Source organism: Loxodonta africana, chromosome 11, assembly GCF_030014295.1.
Source record: "Loxodonta africana isolate mLoxAfr1 chromosome 11, mLoxAfr1.hap2, whole genome shotgun sequence".
NCBI classification, from domain to species: domain Eukaryota; kingdom Metazoa; phylum Chordata; class Mammalia; order Proboscidea; family Elephantidae; genus Loxodonta; species Loxodonta africana.
In genome coordinates this window covers 44,590,106-44,606,615 of record NC_087352.1, presented here as the reverse complement: position 1 = coordinate 44,606,615, position 16,510 = coordinate 44,590,106, and positions in this window count along the sequence as shown.

Genomic DNA, 16,510 nt, shown 5'->3' with positions numbered 1-16,510 from the left:
GTCATTATTTATTGGAGTTCTTTCTCTATTGAATATAAATTACTTGATAAACAATAACTATACACTTGCCAATCCCTTGGAAACCCTGGTGGCATAGTGGTTAAGTGCTATGGCTGCTAATCAAAAGGACGGCAGTTCGAATCCACCAGGCACTCCTTGGAAACCCTATGAGGCAGTTCTACTCTGTCCTTTGGGGCCGCTATGAGTTGGAATCAACTGGACAGCAACAGGTTTTTTTAACAGATATCAATCCCTTTGTTATATACCCTGCAAACATCTGCAAGTCTTATTTTTTATCTCTAACTTCATTTATGGCATATTTTGTCATAAAGAAGTTTTCAGTTCTGAGGGGTTCTGTATCAGTTACTGTTCATAGCTGCAACAGTGAAATTCAGTCTGACTAGTTAGAAAAGAAATTTATCAGGAGCAGTATGGAGCTCAACAACGTTTGGGACAGATGGAAAAACAGGCCAGAGACTAAATAAAAGGGACGCTCCCAGACCCTAGCACTGAACTGGCTCCATCAGGAAGCAGCCAGCCCCCTCATTTGCCTCGAGAGTCACGCTACAGAACCAGCTTCTTTGGGAAGCTTCCACCAACCCAGATCACACCCCTTCCACCTCCACAGGTTTCAGCCACTTTCTCCTGTCGGAGGCGTCCCTGCTGTCTCTGATTGGCAGACCGAGGTCACGTGCCTGCACTTTGGCTCCGAAGGAGTCTGGGAATGAACTGGTTACGTTCTCCCAGCCAGACTCCCAACGTGGGGACCAGCGCAATTCAGACATGTGGGAGATAGCCAGAGATCAGGGCGACTAGGCCTGGCAAACTCCTAATGGTCACAAAAATAATCTCCTAAGTAGTCCAGTAGCTTTTATGTAGTGGTTTTTCATGTTGAGGTCTTCAATTCTTTTGGAATTAATTTTTGTATAATTGGGGTATATTTTTATATGAAAAAAAATTTTTTTTTCCCATCACTTCTGAATAAGAGAAAAACAGATCTGTAATGTCACCTTTATTTATTCCACCCTCCTGTACACTGGTTTGTGTAGGGCTGTTCTGTTCCATTGCCTATTTCTCTCTCCAAACCCAGACCAAACCTGTTGTTGTCCAGTGGCCTCAGACTCGTGGGGATCCCATGTATTACAGAGTAGGACTGTGCCATAGGGCTTTCTTGGCTGTAATCTGTAAGGAAGCAGATTTTCAGGCCTTTCTGCTACTGCACTGCTGGGGGAGTTTGAACTGCCAACCGTTTGGTTAGCTGTTGAGTGCAAACTGCTTGTGCCACCCAGGGACCTTAACCCTCTGTCCAGACCACCCTTTGTAATTTCTGCAATGATCTGGTTTGTTTTGATATCTGGCAGGGCAACCCACCTGTCCACCCCATTGTTATTCTTTTTCAAAATTATCTTGGTAATTGATGCAACTTTGGTTTTCCATATGAATTTTAGAATCAATTCAGAAATTCAACAAATTCTGCAGGGATTTTGGTGGGAATTTAATTACATGTATAGCTAATTTAGGCACAGTTGACATCTTTATGATTTGGAGTCTTCTTATTCATTTTTCAGATCTTCATTTATGTTCTTCAGAAAAGCTTTATCGTTTTTCTTCTGTAAATATCTTCAACATTTTATGTGATGCTAATTTCTTAGGTCTTTCATAGTTTTTGCTGCTATTGTGAGTTGAGTGCTTTTTTCTATTTTACTTTCTAATTTGTTATCGTTGACATATAGGCAGAGACATTACTGCATTTTGTGTGTTGGTCTTACAATCAGCAACCTTGCTGAATTCTTTTATTAGTCCCAATAGATTATCCACCAATAACTATGCATTTTCTTTATCAGAAAATAATATTTTTTTCATTTCATTTCTAAACCTCACACTTTTATTTCTTAATTTTTTGCCTAATGCATTTGCTAGTACTCTCCGTGTTTTTGTTGTGTGCTTGTGAGTCGGTTCAGACTCACAACAACCCTATATGACAGAGTAGAACTGCCCCATAGGGTTTCCTAAGCTGTCATTTTTACAGGAGCAGATTGCCAAGTCTTTTTTCTCATGGAGCAGCTGGTGGGTTCGAACCACTGACCTTTCAGTTAGCCACACGGTGTCTCAGAAGAAAGGCCTGGCAATCTACTTCTGAAAAATCATCCATTGAAAACTATGGAGCACAGTTCTACTCTGACATACATGGGGTCACTATGAGTTGGAGTCCACTGGAAACAGCTTTTTTTTTTTTTAAGTGGGTGTAAGGTGGTATGCTCTTGTGGTTTTGATTGGCATTTCTGTGATGATTAATGAGGCTTAACATTTTTTCATGTGATTCAAGAGAATGTGGAAATTATTGAGCAATATCATTAATACCATACACAAGTAAAATTTTGCTGAAGATCATTCAAAAGCAGTTGCAGCAGAACATCGACAGGGAATTCAAGCCAGATTCAGAAGAGGACATGGAACCAGGGATATCATCGCTGATGTCAGATGGATCTTGGCTGAAAGCAGAGAACACCAGAAAGATGTTTACCTGTGTTTTATTGACTATGCAAAGGCAGTTGGCTGTGTGGATGATAACAAATTATGGATAACATTGTGAAGAATGGAAATTTCAGAACACTTAATTGTGCTCATGAGGAACGTGTACATAGACAGGCAGTCATTGGAACAGAACGAGGGGTTACCGTACGGTTTAAAATCAGGAAAGATGCATGCCAGGGTTGTATCCTTTCACCATACTTAGTCAGTCTGTATGCTGAGCAAATAATCGGAGAGGTTGGAGTATATGAAGAACGTGGCATCAGGATTGGAGGAAGACTCATTAACAATCTGTGATATGCAGATGACACAACCTTGATTGCTGAGGGCAAAGAGGACTTTAAGCACTTAGTGATGAGGATCAAAGACTACAGCCTTCAGCATGGATTACAGCTCAACATAAAGAAAACAAAAATCCTCACAACTGGACTGAGAAGCAGCATTGTGATAAATGGAGAAAAGAATGAAGTTGTCAAGGATTTTATTTGAATCCACAATCAATGCCCATGGAAGCAGCAGTGAAGAAATCAAATGACATATTGCATACTTGTCACTTTAAGGACTAAGGTGTGCCTGACCAAGCCACAGTATTTTCAATCCCCTCATGTGCATGCGAAAGCTGGACAATGGATAAGGAAAACCAAAGAAGAACCGATACATTTCAGGTATGGTGCTGGCGAAGAATATTGAATATATCATGGACTATGAACAAAGAAGAATGAATAAATATGTCTTGGAAGAAGTACAGACAGAATGCTCCTTGGAAGTGAGGATGGAGAGACTTCATCTCACGTGCTTTGGACATGTTATCAGGAGGAACCAGTCCCTGGAGAAGGACATCATGCTTGGTCAAGTAGAGGGTCGGCAAAAAAGAGGGAGACCCTGGACGAGATGGACTGACACAGTGGTTATAATGATGGCCTCAAATATAGCAATGATTGTGAGGATGGTGCAGGACCTGGCAGTGTTTCCTTCAGTTGTACATAGGGTTGCTATGAGTTGAAACCCATTCAATGGCATCTAACAATATTGGCTATTTGTATAATTCTTTGGAGAAATGTCTGTTTAAGTCTTTTGTCCATTTTTTAAATGAGTTGTCTTTTTATTATTGAGTATAATGTTGAGTGGACATCCTTGTCCCGTTCTTGATTTAGAGGGAATGACTCCACCATTTCTTCATTTAGGATGTTGTTTGTAAATATTTATTATCAGGTTAAGGGAGCCTCCTTCTAATCCGAGTTTATTATAATTTTTTAGAATCATGTATTAGTGTTGAATTTTAGCAACGCTTTATCTGCAACTGTTGAGATAACATGATTTTCTCCTTTAATCTGTTAAAGTGATGAACCAAAAACCAAACCCATTGCCATCAAATCAATTCCAACTCACCGTGACCCTATGGGACAGAGGAGAACTGCCTCATAGGTTTCCAAGGCTGTAATCTTTACAGAAGTAGACCTCCCCATTTTTCTGCCATGGAGCAGCTGATGGGCTCCAACTGCCGACCTTTTGGTTAGCAGCCTAGGGCTTAACCATTGTGCTACCAGGGCTCCTGATAAGGTATTAAATTACATTTAAATATTTTTCATCCTAAGCCATCCTTGCATTATTGGGATAAATCCAAAGTGGCCTTTTAAATATACCTCTGGATTTAGTTTGCTAATATTATGTTTATGGTTTTTATAATGTCCATGATTGAGATTGTCCTTTAATTTGCCTTCCTCGTACTCCCCTTATTTGGTTTTAGCATTAAGTTTTACTAGCTTTATAGAATAAACTTGCTATGGCCACAAGGCCCTACATGATCCAGCTCCTATTTCTCTGATTTCATCTCCTACCACCCTCCCCATTACTCACTCCCCTTTAGCCTCACAGTTTTCCTTGTTGTTCCTTGGACAAACCAAGTACACGTCCACCTCAAGGCCTTTGACCTTCCTGTTCTCTCTGCCTGGAATGTTCTTCATAGAGGCACCTAAGTTGCCTCCTCCTATCATTCAAGTCTCTGTTCAAATGTCTTCTTATCAGAGACGTCTTGCCTGACCACCCTATCTAAAATAGCATCCCCATCATAAAGCTCTGCCCCATAATATACTATTTTTCTTCTTCGCTTTTTTTGTAATTTATTTTATTTTTTATTGTTGTTGTAAATATACACAGCAGGACATACACCAATTCTACTATTTCTACATGTACACTTCAGTGACATTGATTACATTCTTCAAGTTGTACAACCATTCTCACCCTCTTTTTCCAAATTGTTCCTCCTCCATTAACATAAGCTCATAGCCCCCTAAACTTCCTATCTAATCTTCCCAGTTGCTGTTGTCCATTTGATCCCATATAGATCTTAAGGGAGCACAATGCTCAAGGCGGACATTCTTTATTAGTTAAACTAAACTATTGTTTCATTTTTAGAAAACTTCAGGGGATATTTTTGGTTTAAAGTTTAAAGATTATCTCAGGACAATAGTTTTGGAGGTTCATCTAGCCTCAGTGGCTCCAGAAAGTCTGGATTCCATGAGAATTTGAAATTAAGTTCTGCATTTTCTCCCTTTTGATCACGATTCTTCTATAGAATGAATATGTGTGTGTGTATATATATATACATATATATATACATACATACATATCCAGGCACCACCCAGTTCTTCTGGTCTCCTGGCAAAGGTAGAATTTGTCCCATCTAATACACTATCTACTTATTGCATATTGTCTGTCTTCCTCTACTGGAAGGCAATCTCCATGAGGGCAGAGACTTTGTCTGCTTTGTTCCCTGCTATCACCAGCACGTTGAACTGTGTCCACCACATAATGGGCACTGAATAAATATTTGTTGAATGAGAGAATGAATGAAGAAGTAAATATATTTTTCTGTGTTTGAGGGAATGGGGAAGACTTCTGTGCGTGCTCCACCAGAAGTCAATTTTTTCTTTTTACTTGAAAAACTTGTAACTTCTATTTAAACAGGAAAAGAGAAGACATTGTTACACACTAGCAGCATGCAAGGAAATATTGGTGAAGCTGTCAGTCTGTTCTGCAAATAGTCACAGGGATAAGGTTGGTTGAATAACTTCCCATTTCACATTTCCCTTCTTATTACCAGTGCTTAGTTGGTTGAAATTCTTTGTTTGATAAGATGACCCAAACTTTTAGTTTGAGTCCTTGGTGATGCTGCCCCTGTATGGCTGATGTAGTCTTTGTTAACCGTAACCATGGGACAGTACAAATAGATATCCTAAGAGGAACACCCTCCAGCTTCCCTGAATACTGTTCCGGCCCCCATTGTGTAATAGCTTTCCTGGCTCCCCTTAATCATCAGCTCCAATCACTGTGACCTCTTGTTATAGATTGAATTATGTCCCCTCAAAATATGTGTTGAAATTCTAACCCCGTACCTGTAAATATGACCCTGTTTGAAAATAGGTGTTTTTTTGTTATGGTAATGAGTTCATAACCATGTAGGGTAGATTCTAAACCTAATCACTTCTCAGTTATAAAACAACTAGAACCAACACGGGGGGAAGACAGGCGCCATGCAAGGATCATCTGCAAGCCAAGGAACACCGAGGAGCCAAGGAACAACTGGGGCTACCAACAAGGAAGGACTTGACATGGTCAAGACCTGATTTGGACTTTTAGCCTCTGAACTATGAGGAAATAAATTTCTGTTCTTTAAAGCCACCCACTTGTGGTATTTGTGTTACCATAGTACTAGGAAACTAAGACATCTCCCTTTGTGCTTATTTCCTAAGTGGCCTGAGGACATTGGAATACCAGGTAACAGTTTAAGTTCCAATTCAGAGGAACTGGTGATGGATCATTCGGTGGAAGATTAAGAGACTCTACAGTTGTAGGGTTTGTTATTCGATGTCTTGTGTGTATGTGTGTACGTTTGTTATGGTGTTGGGAAAAAAATAAACACACGTAGACATGGTGTTGGGGGAAATGGACATTCAGAGTCTAGCTACAGCTTCTTCTAGCATTAAAACTCTATGGTCTTACATGGAGGAGTATTCATTGCACATTGAAGAAACAGATTGAATTAGCATTCCTCTTTTATGTTATATACATTATAAAAAGCCCTTTGAAAGAGCTGTGTTCTTAGTGAAAGATTAACAGATAAACAAAATCATTTTTTCTTATAAGCCTGGAGCCCTTCAAGACATCTATAACTGCAAACTCATTTCGCAGAAGAAGTGATTTAAAACAAGAGTAAGAACCTACATGTTACGATGGCTATGGTTGGTCCATTCCAAGAGATGATGGTCTGTAGGTGGGAACGGCCCTTCAGAAAAGCGCAGGTGCTCTTTCCATTACGAGAGCCCCTGAAGGACCATAATGCAGACCAATTAGACAGAGACTGAGCCAGACATGTCTGAATTTGTCAGAAGCTTCTCTCTGTGTTTCCCACATTGCAGCTGCATACCTACAGAAGATAGGACCTATGGTAATAAGTTTTAAATTGCTAAATGATCTCTCACAGCAGGTGACGGAAACTGTGATGGCCAATAGGAACTGCTCATTGCTTCCTCCCCCAGCCCCATCCCAGGCGGCACCCAGGGCCCTTGCCATACCTGCTATACCTTAGGTACACCTCTGCAAGGTTTGATAAAATCCCATACACAGTTTGGCCCAGCACTTTCTTCTCAGCATTTACATCCCAAGGAGTTTTTAAGGGATATTTAATCCTCATGTTTCTGGTTCATTTTCCTTTCACTCATTAAAAACGAGGTTATAAAAGATTGTTTTTATCTCGAACTCGACTTTTTCATGAGAGACTCGAGGCCGTTACTTTCAGAACAGAAAGGTGGGCTTTGCCAAGAGTTTGGGGGAATTAACAGCATGATGTTTGAGCTTCGTTCGAAGCACCCGACCTTTGAGATCCAACTGGGTCCTAAACTTGGCTCAGGAAGGCCTCCTGCCCTCCAGCCTCATAAAGCCCATTAATTAACTGTAAGATCAGCTGTGTAACCAGTGAACTTTTAGTGGCTGTGCCATTTTCTTGGCTCCAGGCCAAACATGATAAATATAAAACTCACACCATTAGTGAGACGCTCCAGAGAGAAACTGGTATTTGCACAACGATGAAATGTGCTATTGTAGGATATGTACTTTCAAAATGAATATGTAAATAAAACTCTTCTTTGGGTTCTTCCAGATATCACGTACTTGAGGGTGAGTTACCATGAGGCTAACCTGGTTCTCTGTCCTATTGCTTTAATGTTTAAATTAGCATAGTATAAAATTATGACAAAATTCCCTATTTAAGGAAACTTCAATTATCTTATGGTGAGATAATATCGTAAAAAGCACTAGACTGGGGTCATAGTTAAGATTCTTTTATTTGTTAGTTATAGAAGCTGAGTCAGGCCAGTTTGAACCAAGAGAGGAATTTGTCAGAAAGATACTGTGGTGTCTTGCAGCATAAAAGATGAGTAGGACAGAATTTGTAGGAAGGAAAGGAGGCAGGAATCAAGGCAGCTCGGGGGTCTCAGTGGCTGTGTTTCCTGGGACTTCTCCACTTTCAGATTAGGATGAGAATTAACAGTAGAATCTTCAGAGAGAGTTCAGCATGAGGTAAGATGCTATGAAATATGGAAAGGGCAGGCGAGGTAACACTAGCTATCACTCCCCAGTGAGGCGACCACACAATGGTTAAATATTTAAACATCCAGAGAAAATCTTAGAATCTAAGTTCAAATTGCCCTTTGATATCATCTCTTCTTCGTTAGCCCTGACACTTGGACATTCAGCGTCTGTTTGAACATTTTAATTAAGATGACCTATTTCACTGTTGGACCATATGAAATATGAAAAAGCTCTTATATTGGACTGAAATTTGTCCTCTACCCTTTGGCTCACCGTCTAGATTTTGAACACATGGATCAACTTTTACACAATTTAGAAACAAGAATTCCTTACATACTGAAGACACATCAATGCATTGTTCTGGTGTTTTATTCTAGCCAAGCATATTCAATGCCTTCAAACAGTTTTCATATGATGGAATTTTCCACCCTGTCCAACCTCCCCTGCACATAATTTAGTCTCAATGGTCCTCTTAAAATGTAGTACCCAGAATTGAATGTACCCTCCAGACACAGTCTGAACAATAAAATTCTCTTAGTATGGCTTTTCATTGTATTAGCATGATCTTGTTGACTCGGGTTGTGTTCATGGGCAATGCTTGAACTGTTGCCAAATCAGCTATTCCCTGTTATGCTCTTGTGCAACTTATATTTTAAACATAAATTCAGTGTAGTACATGATTTAAATAAAAAAGTCACAATGGAGGAGGAACAACTTGGAAAAGGAAGGTGAGAATAGTTGTGCGGTTTGAAGAATTCAATAAATGTAACTGAATTGAACATGTAGAAGTTGTTGAATTGGTGTATGTTCTGCTGTGTATATTCTCAACTGCAACAACAAAAATAAAATAAATTATAAAAATAAAAAAAGGAATTGTTCAGATTATTTTGAATCTTGACTCTGCCTCCGTTATATTCTTTGTCTTCCCATCACCAGTTGATAGGCCTGGAGTCTATGCCTTACTGTAAGTCACTGAGGAGAAAAAATAACTAGTCATGGAACTAGAAATGTCTCTATAAGTTTATGCTGAGGTTTAGTCTTTGGGTGTTTAATCAGCTGCCATTGAGTCGAGTTGATTCCGACTCATGGTGACCCCATGTGTGTCAGAGTAGAACTGGCTGATTTTTTGGAAGTAGGTCACCAGGCCTTTCCTCCAAGGTGCCTCTGGGTGGAATTGAACTTCCAGTCTTTCAGTGGTGTTAACCATTTGCACCACCCAGTTACTCCATTCATTATTAATACCTACATTTATTCTTGGGTCATTTCTACTTAGTTAACCAGCAATATCCTAGAGCTTGATTTATTTGCACAATGGATGGATTCCTGAAAACATGAATTTCAGTAAATTGAATTATATTTTCATCACCCATGGGGAATTTATAATGTATGGATGCTGCAGTGGATCTTTTTCTATAAAGTTGAAGAATGTTTTGTAAGTCAAACAACCTCTAATTTGCTGATTTAGTAAGCCAAATTTACTTTTCTTAAATCATGGTTAATCTGAATCAATAAACAATACATCTTAAAATTTATCAAGTAGCAGAGTATCTGGTTAGTTGGCTAGGATTAATTGATGTGATTTCATGACTTTGGGCAGTTTTACAGTATGATTTAAGGCTCACAATTAGTAAATTAAATGAGATCATTTTATAACCACTGACGGGATGAGGCTGACTCTGAATGTATGATGTGTATGATGGAATGACAACCATACAGTAGCCCAGATGGTACCTCCTATTGTTGCTTTTAACAGCACTTATTCATTCATCAAATATTATTGAGTCCCTAGAATATTCTGGAAACAGGAATACAAATTCCCCTGGTTTAATTCATATCACACAATTACTTAGGGTAATTCACTGCTGGGTGCCCCATCCTAAATTCCTGCAAAGATCTTAATTACTAATTAGATGGGAATTGACACAATCAAAGGAATCAAGCAGGCCTTCTGGAATCAAGTTGGAAAGAAGGACAAATGGGAACTTCACAGACATTGGAACACAACCGGGGTCTCTTTCCTTGGACAGGGGAGGGCCAAGAATCAATGGAGAATCAATGGGAAAGTGACAGAAACTTAAATCCAATTCTAGCCATGTCTCGGTAGCCAGGGGTATAATAATAATACTAAGAAGAAGACTAGATAACATTTATTGTCTTTTTCCTGTGTGCCAGACGTTGTTCTAAGCACTTCTCATGTATTAATTCATTCAGTCCTTACACTACCCCTAAAGGATCCCTGGTGGCACAGTGGCTAAGAGCTCAGCTGCTAACGAAAGGTGGGTGATTTGAATCTACCAGCCACTCTGTGGGAAGAAGATATGGTAATCTGCTCTCCTAAAGATCACAGTCTTAGAAACCCTACGCAGCAGCAGTTCTACTCTGTGTTACGGGTCACTACAAGTCTGAATCAAATCTATGTCAATGGGTTTGGTTTTTTTGGTTTTAGGTGGGGCAATGGTTTGTGCTAGACTACTAACCTAAAGGTTGGCGGTTTAAGCCCACTGTGAAAGAAAGCCCTGGAAGCCTGCTTCAGTTATGATTATATCCAAGAAAACTCTATGGAGCAGTTCTACTCTGTAACACATAGGGTTTCAATGAGTCAGAATTGATGCTACATTAATTTTTTTTTTTAATGTAGTAGATACTGTTATCATTCTTATTTTATAAATGGGGAGGTGGAAGCACAGAGAGGTTAAATATCTTACCCAAAGGTGCACATCTTATAAATGCAAGGGCTGGGGTTCCATCCAAGCAGTTGGTCTCTAGAGCCCACGCTTCGATGGTTGGTTGTAGGGCTCACACGGGGACAGTTGTTGGCTAGCCTCTTGGCTCTATGAGGCTGTACAAGTGAAGATATTAATCAGTACTGCCGCACCTCACCTACGTCAGGCTAGCAGGCTCTCACCCACACAGATGTTCTTGATTTACCCAATAATAACTTAATCTGATGATTTACCCACATCATCTCCTGTTAGAACAAGTATATGCCAACCTACGCCTGGTGTGTCATGAAATAGAGATTTTAAAAAATCCAAATGACTTGAGGAGAAAATAGATTTTACCAGGGGACATCAGGTGACAGAATATCTCTGGTCAAAGGGACCTCAAAGGCTCCCTGCTCAGAACTCCCCGCCCCATTGTACCCTTGAATATCTTCCACAAACCCATAAATCTTAGTGCCCCGGATGTCTGGATAATGAATTAGAGATGGGTATTGATGGATGAGTGCATGCGAGACAGAACCTGTAAAGAGTGATTCATGAACTGAGGCAACTCTTTATAGCTCCAGATATCAAAGCTCTGGGTTATCTTTCCAAAACACAAATCTAGCCAAGTGTCTCCTCTGCTGAAGACTCTTCAACAGCCCTCTTTTACCCACAGGGCAAATTCTGACCGAGGTGCTCAGGGCCCTTGGAGAGGTGACCCTTACCACCCCTCCCCCAGCAGATCCTGCACGCCTTGCATTCACAAAGACTTCTGGTACCCAGCAGCCTCCTGCCTCTGCCCTCCAACCTCTGCACCATGCCCCTTCCCTACGCTGGGGGCACTTGCTCCCCTAGAAAGGTGTCTCTGACAGGTGATGGTGGGCACAGCCGAGACCGTAGCAAGGGCAGCAGGTGAAGCACAGGGCAGAGCTGGGAAATTCCTGGGGTCCAGAAGGTTAGAAACAGTGTCTCACAATGGGAAGAGGAGCTGGGCAGGTGGAGACCCAGGGAGGAGGGAGGTTCCTGGGAAGCCAATAAAGCAACCCAGTAAAGACATGCCCTTCCCTGAGCCATGGCCAGGCGTGGGGCAGAGACTGCTTCCCAGATGACATCTTTTACTCCTTCATTGCCACACAGACTGAAACCCCTTTGAAGTGTTCTTTAGGTGTGATGATGGTGAAATAAAGAGCATGGAGGGTGTGCTGGTAGATCTAGCAGGAGCCCACTTTCTAGTTCGGGTTCTTCTTGCTTACCCACTCACCACTCACCCACTCATTCATTCGACAGGTCAGGTCCAGTGTCTTGTGTGCCCAGCCCTGGGCTCTGTGCTGGGCTTACAAAGGGGACAGACAGCCCCTATGTGCAGGAACCCCCAGGCTCTTGGGCAGATACCGAGTGAATCAGGATTGTGAGTATGGAGAGCAAGGAAGGGAAAAGGGGGCAACTCACCTGGGAAGTATTGAGCCCAGCCTCACAGGGGTGCAGATGTTCATCAGCGTGGCCAGTGTTGTGCAGAGGCGGGGAGTTTGGAACGCAGAGGACAGGTTCGCCTGGGGTGGGGTGGGGGTAGCATAGCCAATGGCCGGGCTTGGGGGAGGTCTTGGGGCCAGTCCCCCCCCCCCATATCCACCCAGGACTTGGGCTCCTATCTTCCCTCTCCTGGGCCACTTCTATCTCCCGTCACACACCTGTTGAGACTCCACTTCCCTTTGAGAGTCTTCCTCAGGTTCCATCTCCTTCTTGGAGCTTCTCTTCCTTCAGTTCTCAACTGTCTCCCTCATCCCTCAGTTTCCACAGTTGCCTTAAGGGTAAGTACTTGAAAAAAATGTTAGCATTTGGCTTTTTTTTCTGAAGCAACATGAAGTAAGTGTTGCACTTTATACTTTGTTTCATCTGTAACAGTACGTAGCCTACAGCACGTGCCTGACAGATATCTGCGCCTGATAAAAATACTGCCAAAGCAATTCTCTCTCCCTCTTCTGCCCTATCTCCCTCCCTCTCTTCTTTCCTCGCTCTCCATGCCTCCTTGCCTCCTCCAGGATTTCAGTGGGAAGAGCCCCCTCCGTTCCATCCGCCTGTCCAGGAAAGCCTCCTGGGGAGGTGCTGTGGAGGAGGGCAGGAGGCATTTGCAGGTGGAGAGCAAACTCAGGCTGTGGGCTTTTGGAGAAGGCAAAATGATAATTTGCCTTTCTCTGTGGAGTGAGATCTCTATAATTTAGGATTTTGCCTAATTGCTGTTTAGTGTTCCGGGGATGGTTTTTCTCAGGCATTTGTGGGTTTGTTGGAGAGGCGCTATTCATGGCTCTGAAGCCTGGTCCAACTGTGGCTTTAAGGTGAGGTGGCTGGAAAGAGAGCGGGTTAGTCCTGAGGTCTGCTTCCTTTTCTGGAGTCCAGATGTTTTCATTTCTGCAAGAAGGAGGCGAGGGAACGGTGTGATGCTATGGAGTGACGAGCACACCCTTGGCAGGCGGCGTCTTGGGTTGGTTGTTGCTCCAATTTAAGCGCCAGCAGCTGGTAGCCAGAAACAGGGACGCCTGAGATGGGGCCCGTGTCCCCTGTGCAGCGAGAGCTTCTTGCACACGTGTGTGAGGCTGTAGGGTGCTCTGCTTCTCCTCTGCACTTGGCAGACATTTTGGAAAGTTACCTACTTCCTTTGAAACATTATTTCCAAGTGTTCCTAAATGGAGGAAAAAATGACGGAATCCCTAGGTGGTGAAAATAGTTAAGCACTCAACTACTCTGCACACATTGGGTCACTGAGACGGAATCGACTGGACAGCATCTAACAGCACAGTAAGAATGTCAAGCAGCAGAATATATCCTAGAGAAATAAGAGCCCTCACACAAATAGTTATAGACACACCCATGTTCATTGCAGCATTGTTCACAATAGCAAAAAGGTGGAAACAACCTAGGTGCCCATCAACAGATGAAAGGATAAACAAATTATGGTATATTCACCCAATGGAATACTAAAAAAAAAAACCCAAACCCACTGCCGTCGAGTCAGTTTTGACTTATAGCGACCCTGTACTACACAGTGATAAAGAACAATGAGGAATCCGCAAAACATCTCATAGCATGGATGAACCTGGAAGGCATTATGCTGAGTGAAATTAATCACAAAAGGACAAATATTGTATGAGACCACTATTATAAGGACTCAAGAAAAGGTTTAAACACAGAAGAAAACATTTTTTGATGATTACAAGAGTGGGGAAGGACGGAGAGGGCTACTCACTAAGTAGATAGTAAACAAGAATTATTTTAGGTGAAGGGTAGGACAACACACTATACAGGGGAAGTCGGCACAACTGGACTAAACCAAAAGCTAAGAAGTTTCCTGAATACAACCAAACACTTTGAGGGACAGAGAAGCAGGGGCAGGGGTCTGGGGACCATTGTTTCACGGGACATCTAGGCCAATTGGCCTAACGAAGTTTATTAAGAAAATATTCTGCATCCCACTTTGGTGAGTGGTGTCTGGGGTCTTAAAAGCTAGCAACCATCCATCTAAGATGCATCAGTTGGTCGCAACCCACCTGCAGCAACGAGAATGAAGAACACCAAAGGCATAAGGAAAATATGAGCCCAAGAGACAGAAAGGGCCACATAAACCAGAGATTCCATTAACCTGAGCCTGGAAGAACTAGATGGTGCCTGGCTACCACCAATGACCACCCTGACAGGAAACACAACAGACAGTTCCTGATGGAGCAGGAGAAAAGTGGGGTGCAGAACTCAAATTCTAGTAAAAAGGCCAGACTTGATGGTCTGACCGATACTAGAGCGTCCCCAGAAGATATGGCCCCCGGACTTTCTGTTAGCCCGAAATTAAACCACTCCTGAAGCCAGCTGTTCAGACAAAGATTAGACTGGACTATAAGACATAAAATGATACTCAGGAAGAATGTGCTCCTTGGCTCAAGTAGATAAAAATACAGGAGACTAAATGAGCAGTTCCTGTCTAGAGGTGAGATGAGAAGGCAGAAGGGGCAGAAGCTGGTTAAATGGACACGGGAAATACAGGGTGGAGAGGAGGAATGTGCTGTCACATTGTAGGGAGAGCAGCTAGAGTCGTATAACAATGTGTGTATGAGTTTTTGTATGAGAAACTGACTTGAATTGTAAACTTCCACTTAAACACACACACACAAAAAAGAATGCTAAGCAGGCTCCCGGGGCAGCTCCTGTGAGTACGGGGGCGGGGGGGCGGTGGTGGAGGTGGGGGTAGGGACTCATATGCTGGGCCCTCCACTCCCCAGAATTGCCACACAGATTCAAACCAAACCAAATATGCGCCCTGTCCATCCAGCTGAGTGTAGGTTGTCACCAACAATCGTGTCTCTCTCTTTCTCTCTTTTTTTTTTTTTTAAAGAAGGCGCATTCAAAGACAGACGTTATGGCCATTTTTATCTATCATGGTTAAACACCTTGGCAAATGTAAAACAAAGTGCACTTTTCATTCTACTTTTTATAACTGGCAACTCCTTGTGGTTATAAGCTAAGGCCGCAGATGTTAAAGCCACAGGGAGTGAAGTACTCAGGTGGGGGCAGGGCCACACTCTGAACATAATGTTCTCCAACTGGCTAATCTCTGGGGCCATCTCTGGGTTCCTACCCCTCCAAATCTGGCCAAACCTTTTAGACAGGTCAAGGTGGGCTCAAATGAACAGCCTGGAAGTTTTAAAAAGGTCAAAAACACATCAGACATTGGTACAATATCACAGAAGGCTACAGCACAGAGCAGAGCCTTGTGGTGTGTATGTGTGTGTCTGTGTGCACTCACGCGCACTGGGGCATGTAGTGAGGCAGGCATTGTTCAAAGGGAAGGGTGGTGGTGAGAGCCAGATTGCTCAATATTGCAAGAATAATCATAACAGCTGCTATATCTTCTTTAAGTACCTGGGTGGTGCAAATGATTAAGAGCTCGACTACTAGCTAAAAGGTTGGCGTTTTGAACCCACTCAGAGGTGCCTCAGGAGACAGGCTTGGCTATCTGCTTCCAGAGGTCACAACCTTGAAAAATCCTATGGAGCAGTTCTATTCTGCACACATGGGTCACCATGAGTGAGAATCTATTTGATAGCAACTAACAAGAACATGTCTTGTTTGGCTTCTATGTGTCGGAAGCTTTGCATACATTATTACATTTTAATCTTCAAAGTAATCCTACAAAGTATTATTGCTCCATTTTTTATAGATGAAGAAATTGAGACTCAAATAAGCATAGTATCCTGCTTAAGTGATTACTGTCTGCAAGTGACAGAAAATTCGAACCCCCCCAAAAGGATTGCAAACTCCTTTTCTTTCCTGTACAAGTAATTTATGCAGTTACATTCACTGATGTGTGTGAGTTAGGTTTCTTAGCTCTCTATTTTTTTCTTTCTTTCTTTTTAACAATATTTTATTGTGCTTAAGGTGAAAGTTTACACAGCAGATTAGTTTCCCATTTAACAATTTCTACACAGATTATTCAGTGATTGGTTCCGTTTTTCACAATGTGTCATCATTCTCATTCATTCCGCTCTGGTTGTACCATTTCCAGTACTCTAGTTCCCCTGCCCCCTTACCTTCTCTTCTTTGCTGTACAATAATTTTTGACCAGTTAGCCTCCTATAGGTGATTTGGTAAAGAAACTCATCACTCACTAGTGATATTCTTTGTTTTATGAGACAATCTGT